This window comes from Lissotriton helveticus, chromosome 2_1 (genome assembly GCF_964261635.1).
Source record: "Lissotriton helveticus chromosome 2_1, aLisHel1.1, whole genome shotgun sequence".
Classification (NCBI taxonomy): Eukaryota; Metazoa; Chordata; class Amphibia; order Caudata; family Salamandridae; genus Lissotriton; species Lissotriton helveticus.
The window spans coordinates 66866235-66884747 of NC_136059.1; the positions used below are offsets into that span (position 1 = coordinate 66866235).

The 18513-nt window shown below is 44.4% G+C and overlaps 1 non-coding gene and 1 pseudogene across 1 annotated transcript; one reads left to right on the forward strand and one right to left on the reverse strand.

The window, feature by feature from the left end:
- Nucleotides 1-1049: 1049 nt before the first annotated feature.
- LOC144819214 (uncharacterized) lies at nt 1050-3046 on the reverse strand (annotated as a pseudogene).
- A 14877-nt stretch (nt 3047-17923) lies between these two features.
- LOC144820623 (small nucleolar RNA snR46) lies at nt 17924-18114 on the forward strand. The gene has a single exon (XR_013607900.1). It is a non-coding gene; the product is annotated as a small nucleolar RNA snR46 (small nucleolar RNA).
- Nucleotides 18115-18513: the final 399 nt, after the last annotated feature.

Here is an 18513-nt window from a genome sequence, read left to right on the forward strand (position 1 = left end):
ACTAAGTTAAAAGGGCTGTGTTTGGAAAGGGGACTGAGGGCAGTAGAAGAAGCTGCATAGATTACATCTTCCTCAATGTAGAATTTTGGCCACCCCTCTTGGATATGAAGGTGCAGGGGTGGACTGAAAGCAACCATAACCCCTTGGTCTTACAACTGCAAGCTACGGGCTTTTTTAATCCAAATAACAGGACAGTTGAATACGTAACAGCAGAGGCCCTGCTCACTAATGATATGAGGAGAGTTCAATGGGCTAGGATTATTGAAAATGAAGGTGCTCTGGAACAAATGAAGGAACTGGTTGCTTATTCGACCACCACCCTTCTTAACTGTGATTCCTAGGAGGACATTAATTATATTATCCCCCAGGTTCACAATGACCCGTTCAAGCAACTGAATATTTTTTAAATTAAAAGTAGCAAACTAAGGAAAAACTTTTGTGCTAAGGCGGCTTCTTGGTACAATAGTTCTTGCCGACACGCTTATAAGATTTTATCCAGGGCTATTAGATCCAAAGTAGTGGGCAATATTAAAAAGGTTAGAGTAAGGTATAAGAAAGCCCAGCAACAAGCGAAGAAGGATTGGGATGAGAACTGCTGGCAAGACTTGATCTCAGCCAGTAAGGAGAAAAACATGATCCAATTCTGGAAGCTTGCCAAATGGGGTACTAACTTTTTTATTTCTATTCTTGAGAGTTGAGACAAGATGGAATGGGTATGTTGATAAAATATCTGTCTAGACCCCGAGATAGATGAACACCTGCTGACCCTTTGCCTAAATCTGATCCCCATTTTATGGGCTGATAAAAGGAAACAACTGTCCTGTCATAGTTGTTGTGTTTTTAAGTACATCCCTTTTTCTATGCGCTTTTAAATGTGCTTTTATCTTTTGTATTTACAACTTTGTCATTTTATGAAACAATGTTTTTAACTCATATGTAAATATATTTGCGATTTTTACATTAGTCTGGATGATTGCAGAACGCATACTATATCTGATGTCTTTTTAACTAATGATGTACTCTGTCTTTTATGATTTTGAAAATCGAAATGATGATAATGAAAGAATGGACAACATTTATTTGAAGCAAGAAATGTGATACACCAAATGTAAAGTTGCTGCTATCCAAATCCATTGAATGGAACAGCTTCCACCCACCACCTCCAAATCAAACCTCAAGGGATTACCCATTACTTAAAGAGAACATTTTTGCTCTCTTAGACAAAGCTAAATATGTCTCAACTTATGTAACTTGAATCTTCCACTGTGTTTGCCCCTGCATTTACAGACTCGCCAATTTGCTTCTTTTCGGCTGCTGACATGGGTGGGATGGCTGATCCCAACTGGCAATTGATTGCATCAACTCTTGCTTCTAAACTCATGTCAAAGTCTTGGTTTTTTTAAATCACCAAGTCTTGGATTGATTTTTGTGCCTCTGCACAACCACTTTGTAACTTCTGTCGCTCGATCTGGAATGCAGGATTTGAGGGAGTCATGGTGAGAAATCTTCCTAAAGTGCTCACGCGGTCCATCAGGTAGCGTTGTGACACCTCGCAGTAGGTAGACGAGATCATGTTGACTAAGTTGGCAATGTTGCTGGCTTTGAAGGCTTGGTTGTACAACATGTCCTTCACAAAGGCTTCAGAAGAATAATTGGGGATGTTCTGCACCGATTTGACGGACTGCACTAACTCATTGACATTTTTTCCTAGGCAGGAGTTAATGAGGTTGGATATCATCTGGAAGAAGCGGATCATCTTCTCCCACTGCTCCTTCACCTCCCCCAGGGCGTCCAAGCCTTTAATGAGCATATTTTTGGCTGTAACAAAATCAATTTCCTCCAGTTTGTGCCCCCTCATTTCAACTAGGATGGCTGTTAGTTTTTCATTTTCTTTTTTGACATTCTCAAAGGATTCCTTGTACGTGTCCTGAATTTTTTTTAATTGGAGTGTGGCTTGTTCCACTCGTGCCTGTGCCATTTGTGCAGACTGAGTGCCTATGCCGACACGGCCTTGAGTGCTGGCTGCATTTGGTGGCTTTTGCTGCAAAGGCTGAGCATTAGTCGCTGTTTTACAATATGAATCAACTTTTGATGAGCTGCTAAATAGTAATTGTATCCTTTGAGCTATTGATTTCAATGTCTTGTCATCTGTATTGTGAGATAATGCAGCTCTTTCCAAGTCTTCACAAATAGCAACATCAGATAGTAAAACAGCATCCATAAGTGTTTGTGCTTTACACTCAGCTTCATCCGCTACATCCTGTTTCAAAGACAATAACAGCCTTTTTCCATAGTTTGTTGTCACTGCGTTCTCTCTCTCATCATAAACAATCTTTAGGTTAATAGTTGTGCCTGTACTATCCAAGACTTTTCGAAGGCCGTCTGTGATAACTGTCATCTGATTGGACTTGGAGCAAATATTGTGTGTTGCCTGGGTGGACTTCACATCCCTTGTGTCAGCAGTACTGACACTACCAGCAGTACCACTGGCAGGGCCACCTGGACCAAGAAACCTGTCTATAACTTTGTACGTAGTTAAAGACAGTGCATCAAGAAGGCCACCCACAAAATTAGCACCCATGGTTTCCCACACAGAGGGCACTTTATCCAAAGCCTTCTTATAAGCATCTGATGCATCCTGTAGTTTTGTCTCAGTAGTCTTCTTGAATTCCTCTGCCATTTGCACAGATTTGTTTGAGGATGCTTCTCTTATGGTGAGCTGTTCCAGGGCAATCTTCACATCAGTCATCTTCTTCTCATAGTCCTTCTTGGAGTTCAGAGAAGCTTCAAGCACCTCCTGGACTAGATGAATGGTGTCACTAAAACTAATCTCCACAGACTGAGCTAATGATATGCATTCATTGGACAAACTGAGCAAAGCGCTGAGGCGATGTGGGAGCAGGGCATTAACACTTTCCGTCTTCTGGAACAGAATTAGGACTATTTGTTTAGCGGCACCAGGCATGGAACCTGTGAGGAGCCTGATCTGATCCATGTTTTTGTTTGCAGTGCTGAAGGAAACCTAGGCTTTATTGCAGACCTGCATTAGTGTGGCAGAGAAGGACTCTGGGTATTTCATGTAAATCACTTCTCCTGAGGCGGAAAGCCGGGAGGAAGCACTACAGCAATCTGCTCATCTTTTAAAACTTGTTATTTGGTTTTAAAACTACCTGCTGCTTGTCCTGGGACCTGTGTCCACCTGGAATTCTTGCCGCCGCCATCAGCGGCGAGGCCGCTAGCCACACCCACTTTTTAGGCCATGCCCCCCGCCCACAAGCATTCAATAGCGCTGACTGCGAGCGCTTGTTAAAATCACTTCTCCTGAGGCGGAAAGCCGGGAGGAAGCACTACAGCAATCTGCTCATCTTTTAAAACTTGTTATTTGATTTTAAAACTACCTGCTGCTTGTTCTGGGACCTGTGTCCACCTGGAATTCTTGCCGCCGCCATCAGCGGCGAGGCCGCTAGCCACGCCCACTGTTTAGGCCACGCCCCCGCCCATCCATCTTCCGGCACACATATATAAATGTGCAATCCTAGGAAGCGCAGCGGACGAATGCAGCGGGCGCGTCGTTTGCTCGCCGAAGGCGCGCCTAAGGCAAGCCTGTCTGCGATCGTCCGCGACGGGCCGGGACTAGGGGCAAAGACCCCTGGCCCTTCTCTGCCAGGGCTATCTTACACTTACTCCAGGGAAGCCCTCCTTAGACTCATGCCATCCCAGCAAGCCCGCTGCACTACCCTGAATCCTCACTATGCCCCTTGTACCTGCCCTATCTGCTTCCTCCCTCTTACCTCCCTCCCCTCTACAACCATCATAGCCGCCTCGAACTTCCCTCTCTCACGCCCCAAACTTACAGCTACTGACCAGACCCAAACTAGGATGCTGATCAGCCTAAACTGTAGATCACTAGGCAAACATAAGAGAGAAATTTTCGATCTACTTGTCTCGGAGAAACCCGCAGCTCTTTTCCTTACAGAGACATGGCTAAAAGACCACTCCGGCCCGGATATTGCTGCCGCTCTCCCTGACAACTTCACTTATGTTGGGAAAAATAGACCAATGAAAGATGGTGGAGGTATAGCCATAGTTTACAACAGATTATACTCCTGCAAATGGGAAGACTTTGTACTACCTAACTGTGAGGCAGGTCTGTTTAAGCTCTCGCTTTCTCCCAATTTTACTCTCTCTGGGCTGCTTATCTACCGCCCCCCTGGCCCAGCGAGTTCTTGGGCAGCCTCCCTTCCTGAGTATATAGCACCGCTAATCCAGAACTCAACAAATGAAATTTTTCCATTATCGGGGACCTCAATCTGCACCTGAATGATCCCTCATGTACCACCAGCAGCAATCTCTTACAAGACTTGGCTGCTTTAAACATTTCCCTACACAATTCTGGTCCTACGCATATAGCAGGGCACCTTCTGGACCCCATCCTTTCTAATCTTGAGGCTATTGACTGTAAGGCTCCATCACCTATTGTATGGTCTGACCATTACATGGTGACCTTTATTATTAAACTAGGTCAGCAATTGAACTCCCCCTCTAACCCCACAGAACCTAGACTATCCAGAAATTGGAATAAATTGGACCTCAACAAATTCAACTCCTGTCTTGAGAACACTAGACCTCTCATGGAAGATACTAGTACTGCAACTTCTGCCGCTATCAACATCTGTCTTGCACAGGCTGCCGATGCATGCCTGCCTCTGCGCATGCAAACGCACAATTTTCATCACCCACCTGCGCCCTGGTTTACCAAAGCCTTGAAAAAAGAAAAAACCATCTGCAAAAACCTGGAGCGCAAATGGCGCATAAACTATGATTTATGTTCTAAGCAAAGCTATAAAGCCCCCTTAATAAAATATCATTCCTTATGTAAAACTGCCAAAGCTGAACATGTTAACCACACCATCCTTGAAGCAAAAAATCGTCCAAAGGCACTCTTCAAGGTAGTACAAAAACTCTCGGGTGCACTGTGTCAGCCCAAAGCTCCCTGTCTTAACATGGCACAGTGCAACTCACTGGCTGAATTCTTCATCGCCACAATTGATACCATCTATTCCAATTTTGAGAATTCCTCTCCCCTCCCCTCTCTGCCCAACTTACCCGCCCCAATTTTATCTTCCGATCAAGGGACACCAGAGGACAACAGCCCCACCCACTCTCCGTCGACCCCCCCCCTCCACCCACGTTCTCCTGTGACTTTAGGCTTACATCTAATACCTGTCCTCCTATCGCTCAGTTGATCGACACATGGATTCCGCTCAATATCAAGACCCTCTCCGACATCATCAGTAAAATCAAATCCGGTTCCCCACTGGACCCTATTCCTCCCCTAATTCTAAAAAAGCTGAACAATTCCTCCCTAGAACTCATCATGGATCTTCTAAATTCCTCCCTTAGAGAAGCTATTGTACCCTCCACATGGAAACACGCGATGATAATGCCTTTATTAAAAAAAGCTAATGCCGATCCCAACATTTCAGCCAATTTCCGTCCTATCTCGCTTATTCCGGTATTTTCTAAAATCTTAGAAAAGCACATCAATTCTCAACTTGCTACCCATGTTGAGTTAAGAGGAATTTTACATCTGTCTCAATCCGGCTTTAGATCCGGTTTTTCGACGGAATCTACTTTGCTGGGAGTTTCGGAAAACATCCGCCTCCGAGTTGATAGGGGGGAAACCGTGGCACTCATTCTGCTTGATCTGAGTGCAGCATTTGACACGGTTTCCCACCCGATTCTTGTCAATGCCCTCCGATCATCTGGCATCGCCGGCTCAGCTCTCAACTGGCTTGTTAGCTTCCTATCCGACCGCACCTTCCAAGTCTTCACTTCCTCATCTGCTTCCCAAACTTTTACATCTGCGTATGGAGTACCACAGGGTTCCATCCTGAGCTCCTTGCTCTTCAACCTATACGTCAGACCTCTGGCGTCTATTGCGGAGCAAGCTGGGCTCACCATTTACTCCTACGCAGATGATACCCAGATCATCTACTCTCTTTCCTCAGACCCTCATGCCCCCTCATCCGCCCTCTGTTCAGGATTGAGCGACATCGCAGCTTGGATGTTGGACAACAAACTGCAACTGAATGGGGGAAAAACAGAACTCCTTCTGTTTGGCCACAATACCACTCTATGGGGACCCTAACACTGGCCCGCTCAAATGGGCACTCCACCCACCCCCTCTAAATCAGCATGCAACTTAGGCGTGATTTTCGATGACCAGTTATCTATGAAAAGCCATGTGGTCAAAACTTCCTCCACCTGCATCACTATCATTAAGTGGTTGCGCAAGATCATCTGGATGCTGCCCGTGGATACTCAGAAAACTGTAGTCCAGGCTCTAATCACCTCTAGACTAGACTACAGCAACATTCTTCTCCTGGGTGCCTGTAAAGAGGTGACCCGTAAACTGCAGACAGTCCAGAATATGGCAGCACGACTGCTATGCAAACTACCCAATACTTCCCCTACCTCTAACTCCCTTCGCACACTACACTGGCTCCGTATGGAAAACCGCATGAAATTCAAGGCTCTCTGCATCATGCACAAAATAAATACTGGTCTGGCCTCACCATATCTCACATCCTTGGTTTACCACCATTGCCCCCCCCCCGCACTTTGCGTTCATCTAACCAACACTTTTTCTCAGTGCCTAGAATCAGGAAAGCCAGAATGGGAGGCCGTTCTTTTGCCTGGCTGGCCCCTTCACTTTGGAATTCTCTTCCCCTTCAGTTGCGAAAAGAACCCAATTACCTCAGATTTCGCAAACAGGTAAAAACTTGGCTATTCAACATGTAACTTCCTCCCTTCTGACCTCCCCTCTCTTTTTGTTGGTTTTAGCGCCGGGAAACCTACGGGTAGCTGAGCGCTTTATAAACTTAAATATAATAATAATAATGTATTTGAATCCATCTTTTGGTGGATTCAGGTTGATAGAGAAGTCCCCCCCAGCTGATGAAATGGCGATGGAGACGGGGGCGGGCACCAGGAACTCTTCCCAGCTGGCAACTCTTGTTTGTTTTGCCATGCTTTTGTAAAGCTGTACTGCTCATGAAGCTCCTCGGCCTCCATCAATCTAAAACCAAAATGGTCTTGTCAGCAAATTGGACTCTAAACCCAGAGGCAACACTAAAGTAATTATAATGCGAACACAGAAAGACTGGTACTTAGGGAACTACCTTCCTTAAATAAACTGACCCATTGCCCTGTACTTTATGCTATAGTGGGCTGATGCAAAATGCAAATAATGCAACCAACCAATGGCTGAAGAGAGGTGGCTGAACGTCCCTTTCCTTTAAGTAGGTATATTATACATACAATTTTAGTCAAATTAAAGAGTATTGGCAAACAGTATATAGATCCATAGCAGACATGGAACAAATCCTCGTCTACACAGTCATGATATATAAGGACATACTACACATAATAAACATACATAGGCAGATGACACATACTGAACACCATTCACAAAGTCCTTTGCATCTCACAAAAGCAACATGAATTCACAAAAGTTAATATTGCTGCATAAAATTGTCCACGTAATATTACCCAAAGCCAGTTCAATATTTTGCATGCACGAATCTCACACGAGTGGACGAGATTTTGTGTTCCAATGCATGGTCAGCCTTGAAAGTTTATCAATGCCCACATACACATAAGGCTGTGCCAGGCACAAGCTCTCTTCTGACCCTTTTCCATTCAGACCTAGTTGGAGATTTTCTCTTAGCAAGGACAGGAAGAATGTATTTTCCAGGGATGGTAGGGTAGAAGACTATCCCCAAACTTCGTGGGTGTTAGCTAAGTGATTCCTCAATGGAAATACTATTTTGCCCTGAAGCAAAAACCGTGCAATTGCAGAATTAAGTTGACTTTTTCCCCTGACTAAATTGCACACAGATACTCCATTGGAAATGATGATCCAAATGAACATATAGGAATTTGAGATGTGTTCCTCAAGCATGACTGGAAAACTGCAATGTTGCAGAGGGTATCAGGATGAACTGTTTCTGGAGAAAGTGGAAAATCTGCCCCAGTGCAAAGCTGTAATTCTCTGATTGCAGGTTTGCTGCTGTTTACATTAGTCAAATCAACTAGATGTTCTTACCATATCAGAGGTCATGGTTATACTAGGCATATACTAGTAATATTATACATGGATGTATTAGAGTTAGTGCAGGATACACCTCAGGCAATACATTTCAGAGCATCAGAGGATAAAACTGGGTCAGGCACACAGTAAGGAGGATTGACTGAAAGATATCTTGTTGGGCAGTGCCTCAAATTTAGTGATTGAAACTTAATGTGGAATCAAATACAATCCATATAGGCTCTCATTATCAAGAATGGACTTGTATTTCCCCACACCTGGAGTTACTGATGCCAGGAGTATTGACAACTCACTTGGGGATACAAATCCCACCAACCTGAGGATTCACTTAGAAATGAATAGTTACCATGAGGATCGGTAATTGTGGGTTGGATTCCCCTGGCAATTCCTTATTTGCTCAAGGACTTGCACATGGAGATTCCAGCAGCTGAAATACCCTGGGAAACTGAATAAATCCACTGTCTTCCTATGGTGCTTACAATTTTGATAGAGATGGTGTGTGTGGTTTCCATTACCAATGGAATTAAAAGCAATTTTGTTCCTTAGATGCCTTCCACGAAAACAGAGGAATCATATTCTGTTGTAAAATGAGGAGCATATGTGGGAAGCTTAAATAATTGAAGAATCCATGAATTTTTAGTGTGTTTGTGTATATGGACCCTTCTTTAAATATTGCCAGTCACCAGGAATCCCCAAGAAAACTAGTGGCCCCTGGTTAATAAGTATGAATCTTTGAGCCTACATGGGCCATTATAGCAGTAATTCCTAACCTTCTGGCTTCCGATGACCCCCACTTACTCATTACTGGACTCCAGGTATCCCTGTTGATTCGGTATTATAATCTGAGACCCCACTGAGTTATTATTGGAAGTTGAGTAGCCTGGCCTGAGCATGCTGGATGATTTGAACCACAAAATAAAACACAAAAATAGAGACATGCATGCATTAATCACAAAATATGAAATATTGTATTTAATTATCAAACAAATTACATTTTAATTTTAATGGGAAGCTTAGCGATTTTCTAAACTCAACTGAGGCCACCCATTGTCTATATTATACTCTGTGTGATACACCTGCACTGCTCTCAGGAATCAATATGAAGATACCAACTTAGGGGCCAATTAGGATCTCGAGCGGATCGCCACAGCCCGCATGGCAGTGGCGATTCGCCCGAGATCCTTCCCCGCCCGCCACCCATTTCCCACTGCCATATTACTATGTCGGGGGACCGTGGCCGACGGAAAGACAATCTGCCGCTTTACCGCCCGGTCAGATTAAATTGAACGGGCGGAAAAGAGTTTAATATGGTGGTGATGTCTCTTAGACACCGCCAGCCATATTAGGATGGGGGCGGAAACATGCTTTTCTTCAGCGGCAATGCCGGAGATTGCTTGCGGGGGCCTGTTGCGGGCCCCCAGGGACTCTGGGGGGTGGGGGTGCACATGGGGGGGACCTATGGTACCCCCCTGCAGTTCCATGCACAACATGGCAGGCACCGTGGGGTGCCTGCCATGTTGTGCATGGAAGTGCACGACATGCCTTCCTGGCATTGTGGCGGACGTGCTGAGTGCACCGCCCACCACAATGACAGGAATGCAGGATGCGCCCGCCACTGTGGCGAGCGCATCCAAATATCCCCAACCAGACCCCTGCCCTAATGGCGGGCGGTCCCATTTCCCGATAGGATGGCGCGCGGACTTTGTCAGCTCACCATCCTAATGACCCCTTAGTTTCTGGCTTCCAATTTCAAATTCCATCACAATTCCAGAAGTTTTTACGATTGATTTTTTATGTATGTATATTGTATTGATTTGTTAATATTATTTAATTTTGTGAGCAGTCCGGGACCCCCTAATTAGTTATCCCGGACCCCAAGTTGTGCAAGACCACAGGTTAAAAAAAATACTTTCTGTCCACAGTCACAGATTCATTGATATGACAATGCAGGATGCTGATGCAAAATTTGCCGGGTGCAGTTACATAACAACATAAGTGCCATTACCAAAGATTGAGCACGCCAAATAGGGGGTGACGGTCTATTGAAGGAATGTATAAGTGTGTATTCTGCTGTAGTTTAGAGGATACAGAGAGTGTGTGTAAGTAAATAAGATTTTTATAGGTAAGACGTGTTTATATTGCTGTGTCTGCTTTTGTGATTTTACAGGCATAAAACCGAATAGAGCTTGTTCTGATCTGATCGGTGTGTAAGTCGATAAGTTATAATGCACTATCTGGACTTCATCATCTCTGGATACAGTACTATCTTCTGCCTAGCAAAGGGATGGGTTCAGTGACAACAGAGTGCTGCACCAAGGTTGTGATTCCCATCAGGGACATCCTTCTTCAATGGAGCTCTTCGCTATATGGCTTTCTTCCCTCCTTACTAACTGCCCAATCCATGACTTTATACACATGGATGAACAATGTGTCCATAGATATGCCTATGGCTTTCTTCCCTCTTCGTAACCTGACCAATCCATGACTTTACTCACATGGATGAACGCTGTGTCCTTAGATATGCATATGGCTTTCTTCTATCTTCACAACCTGCCCAATCCATGACTTTACACACATGGATGAATGCTGTGTCCATAGATTTACATTTGGGTTTCTTCCCCCTTCACTAACTGCCCAATCCATGACTTTACACACATTGATGAACGCTGTGTCCTTAGATATGGCTATGGCTTTCTTCCCTCGTCGCTAACTGCCCCATCCATGACTTTACACACATTGATGAACGCTGTGTCCTTAAATATGCCTATGGCTTTCTTGCCTCTTCGCTAACTGCCCAATCCATGACTTTACACACATTGATGAACGCTGTGTCCTTAGATATGCCTATGGCTTTCTTCCCTCTTTGCTAAATGCCCAATCCATGACTTTACTCACATGGATGAAAGCTATGTCCTTAGATATATGCATATGGCTTTCTTCCCTCTTTGCAACCTGCCCAATCCATGACTTTATTCACATGGATGAACGCTGTGTCCTTAGATATACATATGGCTTTCTTCCCTCCTCACTAACTGCCCAATCCATGACTTTACACACACGGATGAACGCTGTGTCCTTAGATTTGCCTATGGGTTTCTTCCCTCTTCGCTAACTGCCGAATCCATGACTTTACACACATTGATGAATGCTGTCTCCTTAGATATGCCTATGGCTTTCTTCCCTCTTCGCTAACTGTCCAATCCATGACTTTACTCACATGGATGAATGCTGTGTCCTTAGATATGTCTATGGCTTTCTTCCCTCTTTGCTAAATGCCCAATCCATGACTTTACTCACATGGATGAATGCTGTGTCCTTAGATATGCCTATGGCTTTCTTCTATCTTCACAACCTGCCCAATCCATGACTTTACTCACATGGATGAACGCTGTGTCCTTAGATTTACATTTGGGTTTCCTCCCCCTTCACTAACTGCCCAATGCATGACTTTACACACATTGATGAACGCTGTGTCCTTAGATATACATATGGCTTTCTTCCCTCTTCACTAACTGCCCAATCCATGACTTTACACACATGGATGAATGCTGTGTCCTTAGATTTACATTTGGGTTTCTTCCCCCTTCACTAACTGCCCAATCCATTACTTTAAACACATTGATGAACGCTGAGTCCTTAGATATGCCTTTGGCTTTCTTCCCTCTTCGCTAAATGCCCAATCCATGACTTTACTCACATGGATGAATGCTGTGTCCTTAGATATGCCTATGGCTTTCTTCCCTCTTTGCTAAATGCCCAATCCATGACTTTACTCACATGGATGAATGCTGTGTCCTTAGATATGTCTATGGCTTTCCCACCTCTTTGCTAAATGCCCAATCCATGACTTTACTCACATGGATGAATGCTGTGTCCTTAGATATGCCTATGGCTTTCTTCTATCTTCGCAACCTGCCCAATCCATGACTTTACTCACATGGATGAACGCTGTGTCCTTAGATTTACATTTGGGTTTCTTCCCCCTTCACTAACTGCCCAATGCATGACTTTACACACATTGATGAACGCTGTGTCCTTAGATATACATATGGCTTTCTTCCCTCTTCACTAACTGCCCAATCCATGACTTTACACACATGGATGAATGCTGTGTCCTTAGATTTACATTTGGGTTTCTTCCCCCTTCACTAACTGCCCAATCCATTACTTTAAACACATTGATGAACGCTGAGTCCTTAGATATGCCTTTGGCTTTCTTCCCTCTTCGCTAAATGCCCAATCCATGACTTTACTCACATGGATGAATGCTGTGTCCTTAGATATGCCTATGGCTTTCTTCCCTCTTTGCTAAATGCCCAATCCATGACTTTACTCACATGGATGAATGCTGTGTCCTTAGATATGCCTATGGCTTTCCCACCTCTTTGCTAAATGCCCAATCCATGACTTTACACACATGCATGAATGCTGTGTCCTTAGATATGCCTATGGCTTTCTTCTATCTTCGCAACCTGCCCAATCCATGACTTTACTCACATGGATGAATGCTGTGTCCTTAGATATGCCTATGGCTTTCTTCCCTCTTTGCTAAATGCCCAATCCATGACTTTACTCACATGGATGAATGCTGTGTCCTTAGATATGCCTATGGCTTTCCCACCTCTTTGCTAAATGCCCAATCCATGACTTTACTCACATGGATGAATGCTGTGTCCTTAGATATGCCTATGGCTTTCTTCTATCTTCGCAACCTGCCCAATCCATGACTTTACTCACATGGATGAACGCTGTGTCCTTAGATTTACATTAGGGTTTCTTCCCCCTTCACTAACTGCCCAATTCATGACTTTACACACATTGATGAATGCTGTGTCCTTAGATATACATATGGCTTTCTTCCCTCTTCATTAACTGCCCAATCCATGACTTTACACACATGGATGAACGCTGTGTCCTTAGATTTACATTTGGGTTTCTTCCCCCTTCACTAACTGCCCAATCCATGACTTTAAACACATTGATGAACTCTGTGTCCTTAGATATGCCTTTGGCTTTCTTCCCTCTTTGCTAAATGCCCAATCCATGACTTTACACACATGGATGAATGCTGTGTCCTTAGATATGTCTATGGCTTTCTTACCTCTTTGCTAAATGCCCAATCCATGACTTTACACACATGGATGAACGCTGTGTCCTTAGATATGTCTATGGCTTTCTTACCTCTTTGCTAAATGCCCAATCCATGACTTTACACACATGCATGAATGCTGCTCGGTTGCAAAGTGACACACATGGCTTTTGTCCCTTTCTATTAACTGGCTAAGTCAGGAATGTACACACATTGATGTGTGCCCCTCAATGAGGACACATGTGACTTTAGTCCCTTCTTTATTTAACTGACCAAACCATAACTTCAAACAGATGGATGAGGCCGGCTCTCTGTCCTCAGAGACACATGTGACTGTTTCATTACCGACCCAAGCCATGACTTTACGCGCATTGGCGAGCTCTGCTCTGAGCCTCTGGAACTACATTTAAAAGATAAGAATAATTACTAAAGTGCACAGCTTTCTGCTGCATCAATTTATTCAAAACACATGTTCAACACTCTTTCAAGAAAGTGAAATTTGAGTCTTCAAAACAACTTGCAGGAAAGTGGTGGTCCTGATGTGCAAACTCCTGTTTGTGTGTGTATCATAAGTGAAGCAGCTCAGTGAATAGGGTCTCCTCTGATCACCTCTAAATAAGGCCTAAGTCACGTCTAAGAGCACGAATACCATGGAGACATCACTAAAGCTGAGCGGCAGCATATCTGGGGTGTGGCAAGGTTTTGACCAAATATATGGTGCTTTTATTACTCTTTGTAAGGGTGGGATGGCCTTCACCCTCTTGCAGGGGGGGGGTCTAATAGTGTCATGATCACTGTCCCTGCATGAAGTCACTCTTTACACTGAAGTGCTTCAGACTCCTGTGTCAGGTCACTTACTGTAAATGGCAACTGGACCAGAATAGGAGCTTTCCAGAATGGAGAGCGCGATGAGCAGCGAGTAAATCAGTATTCGGGGTCCCATGGTGGCAGGTTTCAGCGATTTGCTTGCCGGGTCTTTGTCCTGCATAGGAGGGCAGAGAAATCATTTAGCACTGATGTAAAAAACAGAGACAGCGAAATATCTGAAGCTGTGACAATCTAGAACAGCATTGTGGCTGACAAAGACTCCATAGAAAGGTTGTGAGGTTTGCAGCAGTTTGCCTCTACCTCAACCTTTCTATGCTTGCACCTTTTCTCCCCCAGGAGCTCACATGTCCAAACACACAGCCCCCCATCACACTGAAGTGCTTAAGAAGTACAAGAGATGAAGAAGGTGTGTTACTCAGGGTGACAGAGGTTGGGTGTAGTATTCCCATGCTGGGTGTGCTGCATCAGAAGAGTCTCTCTGTTGACAGACTCACCTCCATCCCCGGGTCCACACTGCCCCTGCTGTGACTGTCAGCAGTTCTGGAGCTGCAGTGTATTGCTGTCTGCTTCAGTCTATACTATGACATTGGAGTGGTGATAAAAGACATGGCTCAGGTACCAGCAGTTGACCAATCCTGTCTTGAGATTCAGCTCTTTGCTGACTCCATGTTCTCATGGAGATGCATCAGCAAGAGACCCCCCTGTGGTCCAGCTCATCACTAAACTGTTGTTGGATCACGCACTATTCCCACATAACAAAAACTATACTAGGTGCCTGATACCCACTTGTTAGGTCGAGCCTCCGAGACAGTGATGCTCTCTGGCTGCGCAAGATCTACCGTCCGCTTACCAAGATTTTGCAGTGTCTTGAAAGCCCACCTCTGCTTGCGATAGGGTGGCTTTATTGCCACTCTCATTTGCTTGCTTCTTATTGGATGACTTGCATTGTCCATCTTGCCTTTGTCCTTCCCTTGTAGCATAACCTCTTTACATGAATCCTTCTACTGCTAGGTTTCAGGGAACAATTTTTTTGCTGAAGCACTCCACAAGAGTGCTTTTGTTTTCCAGCTGTCTCCAACATGTCCTTCTCTCCTTTCCTCTTTCTCATTTTTCTTTCTTTAGTCTGTCTGCTTTTCCTCCCTCCACCGGCTTCTCGTTTCTTTTTTATTAAACAATAAGCACTACACAAATGCAGCTGTCTGTTTCTACCCCCTTGTTTTTCTCTCTTGCCTGTGTACTGCTATTTCCCCCGTGCTACACTTTCGCATTCTTGCATTTCTCAGTGTTGCCTTCTCTCACCTGTGTGCTTCTGTGGTGTTCTCTCCCTTTTTATTTTCTCTCCCCTGCCTAGGTGTGCTGCTTTTCCCTCACCCACCCCCACACACTCCTCTATATTACCCACAAGCCCAAAGACCTCTTTACTCATTCCGCTGGTGAGTGCGTGTGCTCTCATGCATGTGTCATTGCGCCTTTACTGTTTTTTTTTATTTTGAGGTACAGCATCATCAGAAGCAATTGGCTGAGCCAATAAGCTCCAAAGGCGAGGCACACTGGCTTTGCTGATGCTAGTTTTAAAATTGCTGCTGCCAACCTGCTCTCGGCCGTCTAACAGGTAGGCCGTATAGTAGGGTATGACCGCCCCTTGAGCGGCCACAACCATCTCTATTTATTGTGGACAAATCATTCAAATGAGCAGACAAAGTTTTTTCAGCTGTCTGCACCAATCCATAGTCAGGACCTGTCGCGATAGAGTGAGTGAAGGGCGGAGCCCGCTCCTGTGTGTGCAGCCCTGGGAGGGAGGGCTGAAGCCTTGCGGGGCAGCCATTGGGTGGCAGGCGCTACCAGGGTTCAGTGGGGTGGGGAGGGTATTTGAGAGTCAGTAGACTCTCCCCCTGCACTCAAGCAGGTCTAGAGCTCGTGAGGTCACATTGACATCCACAGGCCATGCTTCTCTTCCTGGGGGGGATGCAGACGGGGAACATCTGCCTTCATTCTGAAGTGTGCCTGCCCGAGGGTGAGGAGATGTTAATCCGACACAGATTCCAGGACGCCCCTCCATGGATGAGGGGTGCACTGCAATCTTCACCTATCACACCCCTACTTTATCTGAGACATAATGGACATATATGCAATATGTAATTTCAATGATAATATTAGAGTTCCCACCAGACATCTACAGCTGTGTGTAGCCAGATGCTAAAACAGTTATGTAGACACTAACAGAGTGCCTGCCCCTTCTCAGGATATCTGTACCAGTGACATGGGGGACAGTGTTCTCTGTTCAAAGGGGCAGGGTACACTAGAAGACAATAGTTACCGCCACAACACTATGTTAACGAGCAGCCACCATTGACAGAAGCATCATGCAAGTGTGTGCTATTGTGGGACAAGAAAATAGAGGGTTGCTCTGGTCACGAGCTCTGTAGGTGGCATTAGGAGTGTTGGTGGCCATTCGTAAAAGTGAACACAATCTGCACACATGCACTTCACACACAATGCATTGTGACTTTGTGAACCAACCTATGTGCTAATAGGTCATTCCACAAAATACAGAACCATAGTGGGTCGCAATTCAACCTACATGATTGATATTAATAACGTAGGTTGCAAATTACAACCCACATTGCAGTCAGAATGCCACCACATCTATGATTGCTTTTAAATAAAGCAATATTTTTTTTAAATGCAGCATGCTTTCCTGAAAAGATAATTAAAAGCATTAAAAAGTGTCTCAAATCTTGTTAGGAGTAAGCAGTTATCCCATGGACCAATGCCTGCTACTAAAAGAAATAGTTTTCAGCATCCCCAGTGTGACAGGACCGCTTCTCAATTGCAAATGGTTAATTTGTTAAAATAGAAGGATCATACTTATCAAGGTTTTGTGTCTCCCTTGCGGCATGAAAGCAAACTCACAGCGACACAAAAGGTAGATGTGATTTCCCAAGCCACACAAGACTGGAGTAACGCAAGCCCGCACAAGTAGCTGCCTTACGTTACTCTGCTCCAGGTGGGCATTCCAGGGGTGGAGCGTGGGGCTCTGGCTTTCACCTGCATTGACCATGAGTGGTGGACCTTGGAATGCATGAACGTGCCGCACCTTCCCAGGGGAGGCGTAACAAGGAGAAATATTTGTATGTTATATGGGCTTAGATCATTTGACACCCCTTTGAGATCTGACCCCAAGGGTTCCCTAAGGAATACCAGTCTTAAACCCATGTTGGAAGTGTTAGAGGGGGATACTATGCTTATTTAATGGAAGCACTTATGTTGGAGAAACGCCTCCGTTGAACTGTGTGTGCCCTTTGAAAAGGATTACAGGTTTGCAAGTTCCCTCTTCTTGTCTTGCAGAAGATGTTTTTTCCCACTGAAAAGAAGGGGTTGCAGTTCTCAAAACATTTGTTGCCAATAAAAGTCCTTCTGTTTCTGATGATATTTCACACAAAATAACAATTTGCAGAGATGTCCTGCTAAGACATTTGGGGGTAGATGTATCAAGATTCCATTTTGCGATTTCTAAATAACGATTTTTAAGGAATTGCTATTTAGAAATCGCAAAATTGAATGTATGTAGAAAATCACTATTTTTTAGCGATTTCTTAGTCTTTCTTATTTGCGAATTTGCAATTTGTGAATTCGCAAATAAGGAATAATTCCCATGCATTCCTATGGGCCAGGAGGCCCATAGGAATGATTGTGAAATATTTCTTAATTTGCGAATCACATTTTGCAAATTCGCAAATTGAGAATAATTTCAAGGGTGCAGGGGTGTCTCATAGACTCCCTGCTGCATCCCTGAAATTTACAAGTGTGTGCATATGGCGCACATACATGCCCTGTGGGCATGTATGTGCGTCACATGCCACCTTCACAAATGCAAAATTGGGCATTATTGAATGAAATCGCAAATTACCACCAATTACAAGTTGGTGGTAATTTGCGATTTCTTAACACAAATTCACAATTTCTAGAACCCACATACATCGCATTTAAGGAATCGCAAAATTTTCAATTCCTTAAATGCTTAAGCAAAATAAGGAATCGCACATTTTAGCGATTCCTTATTTTGCGATTTTGTGATACATTTCAAAAAATGCAAAAAAGCCTTTTGCGAGTCACAAAGGCCGAATTTCGCAAAAGGCTTGATACATCTACCCCTTGTATTTGTATCTATTCAAACTTCACAAAGTTGCCAAGAAAAATAACCTTCTCACCTTCTGTCTGATTACTGGAGGTCAGGTCACTTCGCAGGTGGATTTCCTAAGCTCAGATGGGCTCTCCCACACTCAGTGAGCGATGGTGTCAGCTCTCAACCTCTACCTGCTGCTCTCTTCCTTCACCTCAGGTGGGATGTCCCACTCAATGAGTGATGGTGGAGTGGAGATGTTTGTAGATATAGAATCTGCAATGCAAATTAGGAGGAAGCTTTCGAGGTAGAACTCTTTCCACAGAAGCAATGTCAACAATCACCAGGAGGATTTTTTCG